General features: G+C 41.6%; 1 pseudogene; it reads left to right on the top strand.

Moving 5' to 3' along the window:
* Positions 5881-6818, top strand: LOC100518770 (annotated as a pseudogene).

Raw genomic sequence — 14650 nt, 5'->3', positions numbered from 1 at the left:
GCAGTTTATTTAATTTTGCTCTTCTATTTTGTGTCTATACTCTGGCACGTGATGAACTTGGAGGGTTCTTTTTTGTGTGTTACAGTTGATGCTTTTGGCTTCAATCTTTATATACATCTAACATTTGCATATGTTGAGCACCTATTATCTGCCAGGCACCATGTAAGTCCCTGGAAAGACAACCATGAGCAAAAAGTCATGACCCCTGACCCACAAATCAACAGAATTACCAACATGAGAGGCACAGAAGAATAGTAGAGGAAGCTCCACTTGTGGGCCTCACCCTCTGTCCTCCTGACCCTCACTCTCTGTTCTCCATCTCTCTGGCCTCTCAACTATCTGCCCTTACCCAGCTCACCAACCCACAGGGCAAGCATGTACTCTGTTCTTTCAGCCCCAAGTGCTTGCCCTTCCTCTCTTTCCTCTGATTAATAATTATGCATCCTTCCTCTCATAGCTCAATATTCATATTTCAGAGAGGCCTTTTCTGCCCACTTCCTCAGAGTATAATTTGTCCTCAATTATTTTTTTTCTCTCTTTAATGAATTACATTACTAAAGCAACCATTTTTTCTACTATGGGGCATGTAAACATTTATTTTCAACTAAATTTGCCTTCGGTTGTTGTTTGTTTTGTTTTATTTTTTATTTTTTTGCTTTTTACGGCCATACCTGCTGCATATGGAATTTCCCAGGCTAGGGGTCCAGTTGGAGCCAGTCTACACCACAGCCACAGCAACACCAGATCCAAGCCATGTCTGCAATCTACACCACAGCTCACTGCAATGCTTGATCCTTAACCCATTGAGTGAGGCCTGGGATCAAACCTGCATCCTCATCAATACTACCTGAGTTCATTACTGCTGAACCACAATGGGAATACTGGGTGTTTTTTTAAAAAAAGTGGAATTCATTTGTGGCTCAGCATGTTAAGGATCCAGTGTTGTCTCTGCAGTGGTTTGGGTCACTGCTATGGCACAGGTTCCATCCCTGGCCAGGGAACTCTCACATGCCTGGGGCATGGCCAAGCACAGCATTTTGGAGAAAAAGCTCAAGTCCCCAGTGACTCACAGTTACCCCACTATTTACCTTGAGCATCTTAGAATCATGATTTGGTTGTGCTGCCTTCCAATCCAGTCTTCCTGTTTCATTGATCACTTACGTTTCTGTTTCTGAGAACTGCATATTGATATCTCTCTTCCAATTTCCAACTGGGTTTTTGATATTTTCTTACAAATTCTTAGGAATATAGGCTTTTTAAAAATATTTAAATGTTCTAGACACTAATCCTTCACTATCTACTTTTCTTTCTTTTTCTTTAAGACATTTTTTTTCTTTTTTTAATTGTTATTTCCCTAATACAATTTTTTTCCTACTGTACAGCAAGGTGACCCAGTCACACATACATGTATACATTATTTTTTCTGACATTATCATGCTCCATCATAAGTGGCTAGACATAGTTCCCAGTGCTACACAGCAGGATCTCATTGCTAATCCTTTCCAAAGGCAGTAGTTTGCATCTATTAACCCTAAACTCCCCATCCACCGCACTCCCTCCCCTTCCCCCTGGGCAACCACAAGTCTCCTCTCCAAGCCCATGATTTTCTTTTCTGTGGAAAGGTTCATTTGTGCCATATATTAGATTTCTGATATAAGTGATATCATATGGTATTTGTCTTTCTCTTTCTGACTTGCTTCACTCAGTATGAGAGTCTAGTTCCATCCATGTTGCAATATTGTAAAAATGGCCCTACTACCCAAAGCAATCTACAGATTCAATGCAATCCCTATGAAATTGCCCATGACATTTTTCACAGAACTAGAACAAACAATCCAAAAACTTATAGGAACTACAAAAGACCCAGAATTGCCAAAGCAATTCTGAGGAACAAAAACAAGCAGGAGGCATAACTCTCCCAGACTTCGGGCAATATTACAGAGCCACAGTCATCAAGACAGTGTGGTACTGGTACCAAAACTATCTACTTTTCAATGTCTTCATTCCTCTGTGGCATATCTTTTACATTTTTAACAGTGTATTTTGTCATACATTTTTATGCATTCAAAGTGCCCAGCCTTTCTCTTTATCAATTATGGTTTTCCGTCATATTGTTAAAATCTTTGTCTGTGTTTTATAACATATTTACAACAGTTTCTTCTACTTTTTTTTTTTTTTTGTCTTTTTGCCATTTCTTGGGCTGCTCCCACGGCACATGGAGGTTCCCAGGATAAGGGTCTAATTGGAGCTGTAACTGCCAGCCTACACCAGAGCCACAGCAACGTGGGATCCGAGCTGCATCTGTGACCTACACCACAGCTTATGGCAATGCCAGATCATTAACCCACTGAGCAAGACCAGGGATTGAACCCGCAACCTCATGGTTCCTAGTCGGATTCGTTAACCACTGCGCCATGACAGGAACTCCCTATAACAGTTTCTTCTAATAAGTCAAATATACATTTTTATTTAAAAAATTTACTCTCTCTGGAGTTCCCATTGTGGCTGAGTGGATTAAGAACCTGACTAGTCTCCATGATGAGGCAGATATGATCCCTGGCCTTGCTCAGTGTGTTAAGGATCTGGCATTGCCAGAAGCTGCGGCAAGTTCACAGATGTGGCTTGGGTCTGGCGTTGGCATGGCTGTAGCAGAGGCATCAGTTGAAGCTCAGATTTAATCCCTAGCCAGGGAACTTCCATATGCCACAGATGTGGCCGCAAAAAAGTGAAACAAATATACTCCACCTAGGATTGACTTTTGTTCAGTGGGATGTTTTAAGCTATTCTTTTCATTTGAAAAACCAGTCTGTTCTGAGGCTGTACTAGTCCTTCCTTTCACATTGACTTATAAAGGCCCTTTTTCCTTTTCAAATTCCCATACCACAACTTCCTATCTATTCTGAAGTCATATCCTGGTCCAGTCCCTAGTCTGATATTTACAGCATGTAATTGCAGCACGTTGGTCAGTTCTCTCTGTTACTCATTTCCAAAACAGAAATAATAATCCTATGTCAGGATTACTATAAATGAGCTAAATTTGATAGAGTGTGGTCATCACTATTATTATTTTTATTCTTCATTCATTCATTACTTTTTTTTTGTCTTTTTAGGGCTGCACTGGCGGCATGTAGAAATTCCCAGGCAAGGATTTAAATTAGAGCTGTAGCTGCAGGCCTACGCCACAGCCACAGCAACACCATATCTAAGCATTGTCTGTGATTTACACCACAGCCCAAGGCAATACCGCTTCCTTATCCCACTGAGCTGCTGCCAATGGCCTACACCAGAGCCACAGCAATGTGGGAACCAAGCAGTGCCTGCAAGCTACACCACAGCTCATGGCAATGCCGGATCCTTAACCCACTGAACAAGTCCAGGGATCGAACCCGCAACCTCATGGTTCCTAGTCGGATTTGTTAACCACTGCGCCCCAAAGGGAACTCCAAAATTTTTTTCTTTTAAAGGCATGTGGAAGTTCGCAGGTCAGGGGTTGAATCAGAGCTGCAGTTACCGGCCTATGCCACAGCCACAGCAATGCCAGATCCAAGCTGTATCTTGTGACATACACTGCAGCTTGGGGGATGTGCTGGATCCTTAACCCACTGAGTGAGGTCAGGGATTGAACCCACATTGACTTGGACACTATGTTGTGTTCTTATACTGCTGAGCCACAAGGGAAACTCCTAATTTCTCATTTTAATATTTGATTTGCCAGGAGTTCCCCTGTGGTTTAGTGGTAACTAACCTGACTAGTATCCATGAGGAAGTGGGTTCTATCTCTGGGCTCACTCAGTGGATTAAAGATCCAGCATTGCAGTGAGCTGCAATGTAGGTTGAAGACACTGTTCAGATCTGGCATTGCTGTGGCTGTGGTGTAGGCCAGTACCTGCAGATCAATTTTTACCCCAGCTGGGAAACTTCCATATGCCAAGGTGTGCCCCTTAAAAAAAAAGACAGAAAAATTGGATTTGCCGTGATTTTGACCAATTATTGTATATAAAGGGTAAGTTTGGATTAATCAATATAAACATTTTCTTGTTTTTAAAAATTCATTGATTTATAGGTTTATTTTCTATATTTATGCTAGATTCTTTCATTAGATTTATTTATTAATCATTTATTTCCAACATTTAAAACTTCTAAAACTCTTCTAATTTTATGTGCTTGGTTTTAAAAGTAATGCAAAATGTTGATAGACATCTTAGAAAATGCAGATAATAAGACATGATAGGAAACATCTAGGATCTAGACGCATTTACTTGTGGACACGTATCTGTGTACACGTATGTTTACATACAAAATATTATTTCCAGATTTGACTTTTTCAGGCTGAAACAGGTTTAACAAGTGTTCTCCCACCAGAAATGAGACCATCATACATGATAATTGTTACATTTTAAAATACTGTACTTTCAGAGGTGAGAAAGGTCACTTTGCTTTGGTTGTGTTTGTCACGGTTATTTTTAGTGAAATTGCACAATGTTGAATACTTTGGGAGCTTTGGAATGTCCACTCATAGAAGACACAAGCCAGGGTGCTGGGGATTAAATCCTCGCACTGTCTCCTCCTGGCCGTGTGACCTTAGGCAGTCACCTGACTTCCCTGAACTTCAGTTACCATAGAGATTCAAAAGGTAGATGCTGCCTAGAGCTGTGTAGGGAAGATTAAATGAGGTAATATCAGGAAAGAGCTTAAAAGAGTGTCGGTTACTGTTACCTAGGTGATGGCCATTGTTGTTGTCAGATACGGAGCAAGTTGCCTGTTATTTAGAGACCTGAAGTGCTGAAATGCCAAGGCCACTCTGGTAGGAGCTTGGCACAGGGAAAAAAGCATCTTACAGCATCCGTGAAGGGCGATGGTCAAGGGCAAGCCTCAGGAGCTGCTCCTGGCCAAGTCGAGGTGGCCCTGGAAGTACAGCCTATAAGCTTCTCTTTTCTGTCCATCTCTCCCCTCACCAGCGGTAGTGGAAGAGGCAGAAACACTCAGTGGAGTGGAAAGGTGTGTCCCCTCTCAGGGTCTTGGATGACTACTCTGCCCAGACCCACCAGCTACTCTCTGTAAAGGCAGAACCTGAGAGGCAGCACTTCCAGGAATCCACCATGCTGGGCGTGATGTGGGATGTACACTGTGCATTGCAAGAAAGCAAGCTGCCAACACAAGGAGGGTGTGAGATATTCAACTAGTTAACAACTTGGCATGGACATGGGCTCACCCAGGTTCTGAAGCTTTCAGGTAATAATCTTTTAGTTTCCATGTCATTGGGAACATTTATGGTACACAAAACAGCTGCTATTTGCCAAAGTACAGAAGAAGTAAAATGATGAACAGTGACCAACACAACAAGGTTGATGGACTATTAGCATAGAGGCAACTGATAAATTGTGATTAAATTCAGAAGAGGGGAAGGAGTTCCCATCGTGGCTCAGTGGTTAGCGAATCCAACTAGGACTCATGAGGTTGTGGGTTCAATCCCTGGCCTTGCTCAGTGGGTGAAGGATCCGGCGTTGCTGTGAGCTGTGGTGTAGGTTGCAGATGCAGCTTGGATCCTGTGCTGCTGTGGCTGTGGCACAGGCCAGCAGCTACAGATCTGATTAGACCCCTAGCTTGGAACCTACATGTGCCACAGGAGCGGCCCCAGAAAAGGCGAAAAGACAAAAAAAAAAATTCGGAAGAGGGGAATAGATTTTCCCCCCAAGTGCTACATGTATAGAATAATGGTGTTTAAAATCCTCTCACAGGGTTAATGGTAGACACTAGGTCAAAAATGTGTGTTTTTTTCTGAGGTGTCATTAACAGGATAAAATATTTTTATATTTGGGGACTCCTGTTTGTTTGCTTTAATTAGCATTGCTTTGTTGCTTACCTGGCAGAATTAGCTCCATGGATGCAGGAAACCAAACAGGTGTCTTAGAATTCCTCCTCCTGGGCCTCTCAGAAGATCCAGAACTGCAGCCCCTCCTCTTTGGGCTGTTCCTGTCCATGTACCTGGTCTCCGTGCTTGGGAACCTGCTCATCATCCTGGCTGTCACTCTGACTCCCACCTCCACACCCCCATGTACTTCTTCCTCTCCCAACTATCATTTTCTGATATTTGTTTCAGTTCCACCATTGTCCCCAAAATGCTGGTGAATATCCAGACAGCAAGCAAAGCCATCACCTATGCAGGCTGCATCACCCAGATATATTTTTACTTCACCTTCGGGTATCTGGACCACTTCCTCCTGACTGTGATGGCCTATGACCGCTTTGTGGCCATCTGTCACCCCCTGCACTACATGATCATGATGAACTCACACCTCTGTGGCCTTCTGGCTCTAGTCTCTTGGTCCCTGAGTGTCTTAGTCGCCCTCCTCTACAGTCTGATGGTGCTGCATCTCTCATTCTGCACACACATGGAAATTCCCCACTTCTTCTGTGAATTGACTGAGGTTCTTAAGTCCTCTTGTTCTGATGCCCTCAGCAATTACATTGCAATGTTTACTGTGATTGGCCTGCTGGCTATTCCTCCACTGACTGGGATCCTTTTCTCTTACTCTAAGATTCTTTCCTCCATATTGAAAATGTCTTCAACAGAGGGGAGGTACAAAGCGTTTTCTACCTGTGCATCTCACCTAGTGGTCATTTCCTTATTCTATGGGACAGGGTTAGGCGTGTACCTCAGTTCTGCCTTCTCCCCCTCCTCCTCAAAGGGGACAGTGGCCTCCGTGATGTACACTGTGGTCACCCCCATGCTGAACCCCTTCATCTACAGCCTGAGGAACAGGGACATGAAGGGGGCCCTGAGGAAGCTTTTCAGCTGGTCTTTCTTCCCCGTGTGAAGAGCCATGGATGCTGTGACTGGGGAGTTACTATGATAACCAAGAGTCAATATCTGGCATTCAGCAATACCAAATCTCCAACTTCATTGAGCTTGAGACTTGTCCTTCTTTTTTGAACACCAATGCTTGAAGTACTTCCATGTGTTCACCTCCAAAAGCAAGTGCTTCTGAGGAACTTCCCTTTGTGACTTTTATACTCTCTTTTCTGTACACAAATGTTTATCTTTAGTCTCTTCCACATAACTGTTAGACAAATCAAGATAGTCATCAATTCACCCACCAGAATGGCTACAACTTATTTGTTGTCCATTGAGGCGAAGGACTGTTTTGGGGAATAAAGCTGAATCTACTCTGTGAGTTCCTCATGGAACTTATTTTGTATTGTAGGTTTCTCTGGAAACAAACATATCATTGGTCTTAGTAACAGCCCTTCCCATTCTTATTAGAAGCTCTCATTGACCCATTCATACTTGTTCTGCATTGAATGTTTCTGTTGCCCCAGTATTTGTGTTGAAACCCTCCCCCCATGTGATGGTATTGGGATGTGGGCCTTTTGGGAGGTAAGTAGGATTTGGTGAGGTCATGCAGATGGAGCCCCCATGATGGGATGGGTACCCTTGGGAGAGCAGGAGAGAAGTTGCTTTTTCTGTCTGTTTTCTGCCCTGTGAGGACACAATGAGAAGTGGACCGTCTAAAACGTGGGAGAGAAGCTTCACCAGAAATTGATCACCCTGGATTCTTGATCTCAGACTTCTATCCTCCAGAACTGAGAGAAATATATTTTTGTTGCTTAAAAGCCCCTTGCTTTGTGGTATTTTGTTACAGCAGTCCAAACTGACTAAGCACTCTTTTCTTCAAATAAATGGAGGAATTTGTGTACCGCATACTTCTATGATAAAATCTAAAAAATAAGCAATATCCTCTCTATGCTCTCTAGTGTGTCCACCTTCCTATTTATCACATTTTTACATAAAAACCCTTCCATATTATTTCTGCATAAATGTCTTCCAATTCAAGTGTTTGCTATAGTGGTTTTGTGATGTTAATTTCTGAGCCTTCATAACCTGCTTAAAAACGGTTATTTGCCTTGTGAATAATTTTGATGTTTAAATGCACAAAGGTTTCGAAAGGATAGACTGTGTAAACCATCTATGCCATCCCGCTGATGGAAGGAAAGAGCAAAGGAAGGAAGGCAAAAACATGGAGGTTGTTCTCGGTTGAGCTGTCAGTTCTACCTCCAGACCCCCAGGCATCACAAATTAGCTCTCCCAGGTCCTTGTGCATACTACTCAGGTCATGTTCCCTGAAAAGCTGCTTCTGAGACAAGAATAGACTTTCAGGAAGGTTCTTGGAGCTTGTACTTAGGACAAACATAGAATTACCATATGGCTCAGTCATCCCACTCTAAATAAGTGAAAATAAACACTCAAACTACTACTGGTTCATGCAAGTTTATAGCAGCATATATACAATAGGAGAATCATGGAAATAATCGCAATGCCCATCTCTGGATGAATGGATAAACAAACTGTGGCACATGCATCTCCTGGATCTCCATTCAGTCACAAGAAGGAATGGAGGGTTGGGATTGACATATACACATGACTATCTATAAACTAGACACACACCAAGGACCTATTTTCTAGCACGGGGAAATTTCCTCAACCCTGTGTAATAACCTCTATGGGGAAAGAATTTGAAAAGGAAGAGATAGATGTATAGGTATAACTGACTTACTTTGCTGTATGCCTGATTTCACACAACTTTTTTTTTTCTTTTTGCCATTACTAGGGCTGCTACTATGGCCCATGGAGATTCCCAGGCTAGGGGTCGAATCGGAGCTGTAGCTACTGGCCTATGCCATAGCCACAGCAACGCAGGATCCGAGTTGCATCTGCAACATACACTACAGCTCACGGAAACAACAGATCCTTAACCCACTGAGCAAGGCCAGGGATTGAACCCGCAACCTCATGGTTCACAGTCAGATTCGTTAAGCACTGAGCCACGACGGGAACTCCAACATAACTTTTTAATTCAACTATACTCCAAAAAAATTTTTAAGAAATGAATGGAAGAATTGAATATTAAGCAAATAACCATTCTAAATAATTCTTTTTTAATGGCTACAAATGTGGTGTTCCCAGTCTAGGGATTGAATCTGAGCCACAGCTGCAACCTAAGCCACAAGTGTGTGGCAACACTGCATCCTTTATCCCAGTGCCCGGGTCTCAGATCAAACCTGAGCCCCTTTAGAGACCCTAGCTGCTGCAGTCTGATTCTTAACCCAGTGCACCAGAGCAGGACCTCCTAATAATATTTGTAAGAATGAAGTATTAATTCATATCCCAATGTGGATGCATCTCACAAACCCGACACCAGACACAAAAGTCACACTTTGTATGACTCCATTTATGTGAAATATCCAGAATAAGTAAATCCATGGAGAAGGAAAGCTCATTGGTGGTTTCCAGTAGAGAGAGTAATTAGTAACTGCTTAATGGGAGCCAAGTTTCCTTTTGGGGTGATGGAAATGTTTGTGGGGCATTCCCTGATAGTACCTTTCCCAATTTTGACAGTAAGTGGTCAAGTACAGGAGCCATGGTCTAGCAAGAAATGATGACCAGGGATGAGAACTCTCAGAGTTGAGGGTCAGGTCTCCCCCAGCAAGGAAGCCATCGAGTCTAGCAGAGGTGTCATTCAAGGAGAGGCGGATGGAGAATGGATAGTCCAGGAGGGAGACAATGAGGATCACTCGTGGCCTCGAGGCACCTCTATAACCAGAAGATATAGTTTGACCCCTGGATGCTCCTCTTACTAGTAGATCATCTCACTCACCCTCTCCCCTAAAAACAAGCCTTGGGAACTCTGAAAGAGCCTTTTCCAGAACCTATGCAAAAAAGTTGATCCAGGTAGGGATGGGCTAGGGGTATGGGATTGGCATTCATACACTGAGGTGTATGAATGACCAGAGAATGGGGACCTGGTGTATAGCCCAGGGACCTCTACCCAGCATTCTGTGATGATCTAATGGGAAAAGGATCTGCAAACGTACAGATGTGTGTAAAGGAATAACTAGGTCACGTTCTTGTACAGCAGAAATGATCACAACATTGTAAATCAACTGTACCTCCAGAAAACTTAAAGAAATGAAAAAAATAGGAGTTCCTGTCATGGCACAGTGGAAACAAATCCAATTAGGAACTATGAGGTTGAGAGTTCTATCCCTGACCTCACCCAGTGGGTTAAGGATCTGGCATTGCCGTGAGCTGTGGTGTAGGTTGCAGAAGTGGCTTGGATCCCACATTGCTGTGGCTGTGGTGTAGGCCGGCAGCTGTAGCTCCAATTCGACCCTTAGGCTGGGAACCTCCATATGCCACTGGTGTGGCCCAAAAAATCAAACAACCAAAAAAAAAATATAAATAATTAAAAAATGAAAAAAATACAAATGATGCATGGAAATTATAAAAGAGCTGTCTCCAGAACCTAAGCCAAAATGTTGATCCAAGTAGGGGAACACAAGCCAAAAGAAACAAGTGGGACCATGACGAATAAAAAGCTTTTGCACAATACAGGAAATCAACAACAAAATAAAAAGACAACCTGCTGAATGGGAGAACGTTTTTGCAAGTCGTATATCTGATATGGGGTTAATATTCCAAATATATGGAAGAATTCATACCAATAAATATTAGGAAAAAAAACTATCCAACTAAAAAAGGGCAGAGGATTTTTACAGACACTTTCCCAAGGAAGACATACAGCTGGCCAACAGGTAATTCAAAATGTGTTCAACATCACTATTCGGCAGAGAAGAGCAAATCACAACCACAAAGATATCACCTCATACCTGTTAGAATGGCCACTATCAAAATACAGGGACTGGCGTTTCCTGGTAGCCCAGATGTTAAGGATCTGGCATTGCCACTGCTGTGATAAGGCTTCAATCGCTGGTCTGGGAACTTCCTCTTGCCCAGGACATTGCCCCCACACCCCCAAAATTCAGGGCTTATCAAATGTTGGTGAGGGTGTGGAGGAAAGGGAACCCTTGTGCACTGTTGCTCGGAATGCCAATTGTTGCAGCCACTGTGGAGAACAGGATGGAGGACCTCCCAAAAGTAAAACTAGAATGACCACACAGTCCAGTAATTCTACTGCTGGGTATTTATATGAAAGAAAGAGAAACACTACTTCCAAATGAAATCCGCATCCCCATGTTCATTGCAGCATTGTTTATAATAGCTGAGACTTGGAAACACCTGTGTTTACTGATGGATAAATGGGCAAAGAAAATTTGGCATGTATATTTATATATATAATTCCTTACATATTATAAATCCACATTGTATATACATATATACAATTCCTTATATATTATAAATCCTCATTGTATATACATATATAAATCAGCTGGGAGAAGGAAGCAAATCCTGCCTTGTGGGACAACATGAGTGAATCTTGAGGGTATTATGCTAAGTGAAGTGCGTTAGAGAAAACAAGTACCATATGACCTCGTTTTATGTGGAATTAACCGAAAATCTCATCGATATGGGAAGCAGACTGGTGGTCACCAGAGGCAGGGAGTGGAGGGTGGGTTACATGAGTAAAAGTGGTCAATATGACCAAATGTCCAGTTTACAAAGTAACGTCCAACTTAGGGACTATGGCTCATAATACTGTTTTGTATATTTATTTATTTATTTATTTTTATTTATTTATTTTTTAATATATTTTTAAATTTTCCCACTGTACAGCAAGGGGGTCAGGTTATCCTTATATGTATACATTACAATTACAGTTTTTCCCCCACACTTTCTTCTGTTGCAAAATGAGTATCTAGACATAGTTCTGAATGCTATTCAGCGGGATCTCCTTGTAAATCTATTCGAAGTTGTGTCTGATATGCCCAAGCTCCCGATCCCTCCCACTCCCTCCCCCTCCCATCAGGCAGCCACAAGTCTCTTCTCCAAGTCCATGATTTTCTTTTCTGAGGAGATGTTCATTTGTGCTGGATATTAGATTCCAGTTATAAGTGATATCATATGGTATTTGTCTTTGTCTTTCTGGCTCATTTCACTCAGGATGAGATTCTCTAGTTCCATCCATGTTGCTGCAAATGGCATTATGTCATTCTTTTTGATGGCTGAGTAGTATTCCATTGTGTATATATACCACTCCTCCGAATCCAATCATCTGTCAATGGACATTTGGATTGTTTCCATGTCTTGGCTATTGTGAATAGTGCTGCAATGAACATGCAGGTGCATGTGTCTCTTTTAAGTAGAGTTTTGTCTGGATAGATGCCCAAGAGTGGGATTGTGGGTCATATGGAAGTTCTATGTATAGATTTCTAAGGTATCTCCAAACTGTTCTCCATAGTGGCTGTACCAGTTTACATTCCCACCAACAGTGCAGGAGGGTTCCCTTTTCTCCACAGCCCCTCCAGCACTTGTTATTTGTGGACTTATTAATGAAGGCCATTCTGACTGGTGTGAGGTGGTATCTCATGGTAGTTCTGATTTGCATTTCTCTTATAATCAGCGATGTTGAGCATTTTTTCATGTGCTTGCTGGCCATCTGTATATCTTCCTTGGAGAACAGTCTATTCATGTCTTTTGCCCATTTTTCCATTGATTGATTGGCTTTTTTGCTGTGGGTTTGTATAAGTTGCTTATATATTCTAGAGATTAAGCCCTTGTCAGTTGCATCATTTGAAACTATTTTCTCCCATTCTGTAAGTTGTCTTTTTGTTTTCTTTTGGGTTTCCTTTGCTGTGCAAAAGCTTTTCAGTTTGATGAGGTCCCATGGGTTTATGTTTGCTCTAATTTCTATTGCTTTGGAAGACTGACCTGAGAAAATAGTCATGATGTTGATGTCAGAGAGTGTTTTGCCTAGGTTTTCTTCTAGGAGGTTGGTGGTGTCCTGTCATATATTTAAGTCTTTCAGCCATTTGGAGTTTATTTTTGTGCATGGTGTGAGGGTGTGTTCTAGTTTCATTGCTTTGCATGCAGCTGTCCAGGTTTCCCAGCAATGCTTGCTGAATAGACTTTCTTTTTCCCATTTTATGTTCTTGCCTCCCTTGTCAAAGATTAATTGACCCTAGGTGTCAGGGTTTATGTCCAGGTTCTCTATTCTGTTCCATTGGTCTGTCTGTCTGTTTTGATCCCAGTACCACACTGTTTTGATGACCGTGGCTTTGTAGTATTTCTTGAAGTCTGGGAGAGTTATGCCTCCTGCTTGGTTTTTGTTTCTCAGGATTGCTTTGGCGATTCTGGGTCTTTTGTGGTTCCATATAAATGTTTGGATTGTTTGTTCTAGTTCTGTGAAAAATGTCCTGGGTAATTGGATAGGGATTGCATTGAATCTGTAGATTGCTTTGGGTAGTATGGCCATTTTCACAATATTGATTTTCCCAATCCAGGAACATGGAATATCTTTCCATTTCTTTCCATCTTCTTTGATTTCTTTGATTAAGGTTTTATAGTTCTCGGCATATAGGTCCTTTACCTCTTTGGTCAGGTGTATTCCGAGGTATTTGATTTTGTGTGGTACAATTTTAAAAGGTATCGTGTTTTTTATTCCTTTTCTAATGTTTCATTGCTGGTATACAGAAATGCAACTGACTTCTGAATGTTAATCTTATATCCTGCCACTTTGCTGAATTTATGAATCAGTTCAAGGAGTTTTGGGGTTGAGTCCTTAGGGTTTTCTAGGTATAGAATCATGTCATCTGCATACAGTGACAGTTTGATCTCTTCTCTTCCTATATGGATGCCTTTTATTTCTTTTGTTTGTCTAATTGCTGTGGCTAGGACTTCCAAAACTATTTGAAGAGCAGTGGTGAGAGTGGGCATCCCTGTCTTGTTCCAGATTGGAGTGAGAAGGCTTTCAGTTTTTCCCCATTGAGGATTATATTTGCTGTGGGTTTCTCTTAAATGGCTTTGATTATATTCAGGAATGTTCCCTCTATACCCACTTTGGTGAGGGTCTTGATCATGAATGGATGTTGAACTTTGTCAAATGCTTTTTCTGCGTCTATTGAGATGATCATATGATTTTTGACTTTTTTTTTGTTGATGTGGTGTATGATGCTGATTGATTTGCATATGTTGAACCATCCTTGTGAACCTGGGATGAACCCAACCTGGTCATGTTGTATAATTTTTTTGGTATGTTGTTGGATTCGGTTGGCTAAGATTTTGTTGAGAATTTTTGCATCTATATTCATCAATGATATTGGGCGATAGTTTTCTTTTTGGTGGTATCTCTGCCTGGTTTTGGAATGAGGGTGATGGTGGCCTCATAGAAAGTCTTTGGGAGTATTCCTTCTTCTTCAACCTTTTGAAAGAGTTTCAGGAGGATGGGCACCAATTCCTCTTTATATGTTTGAGAGAATTCACCTGTGAAGCCATCTGGTCCTGGACTTTTATTTGTAGGGAGTGATTTTATGACCTCTTCAATTTCATTTCTAGTGATGGGTCTGTTCAGTTGGTCTGTTTCTACTTGATTCAGTTTTGGCAGGCTGTAAGATTCTAGGAAATTGTCCATTTCTTCCAGATTGTCAAACTTGTTGCCGTATAGTTGTTCATAGTATTCTCTTATGGTTTTTGTATTTCTGCTGTATCCGTTGTGATTTCTCCTTTTTCATTTATAATTTTGGTTATTTGGGTTTCTTCTCTCCGCTTTTTAGGGAGTCTTGCCAGGGGTTTGTCAGTTTTGTTCACCTTTTCAAAGAACCAGCTCTTGGTTTTATTAATTTTCTCTATTGTTTTTTGAGTCTCTATTTTATTGATTTCTTCTTTGATCTTTATAATTTCCTTCTTTCTGCTGAC

The sequence above is a fragment of the Sus scrofa genome, chromosome 2, assembly GCF_000003025.6.
Source record: "Sus scrofa isolate TJ Tabasco breed Duroc chromosome 2, Sscrofa11.1, whole genome shotgun sequence".
Lineage (NCBI taxonomy): Eukaryota > Metazoa > Chordata > Mammalia > Artiodactyla > Suidae > Sus > Sus scrofa.
This window is presented reverse-complemented; position numbering and strand designations above follow the sequence as displayed.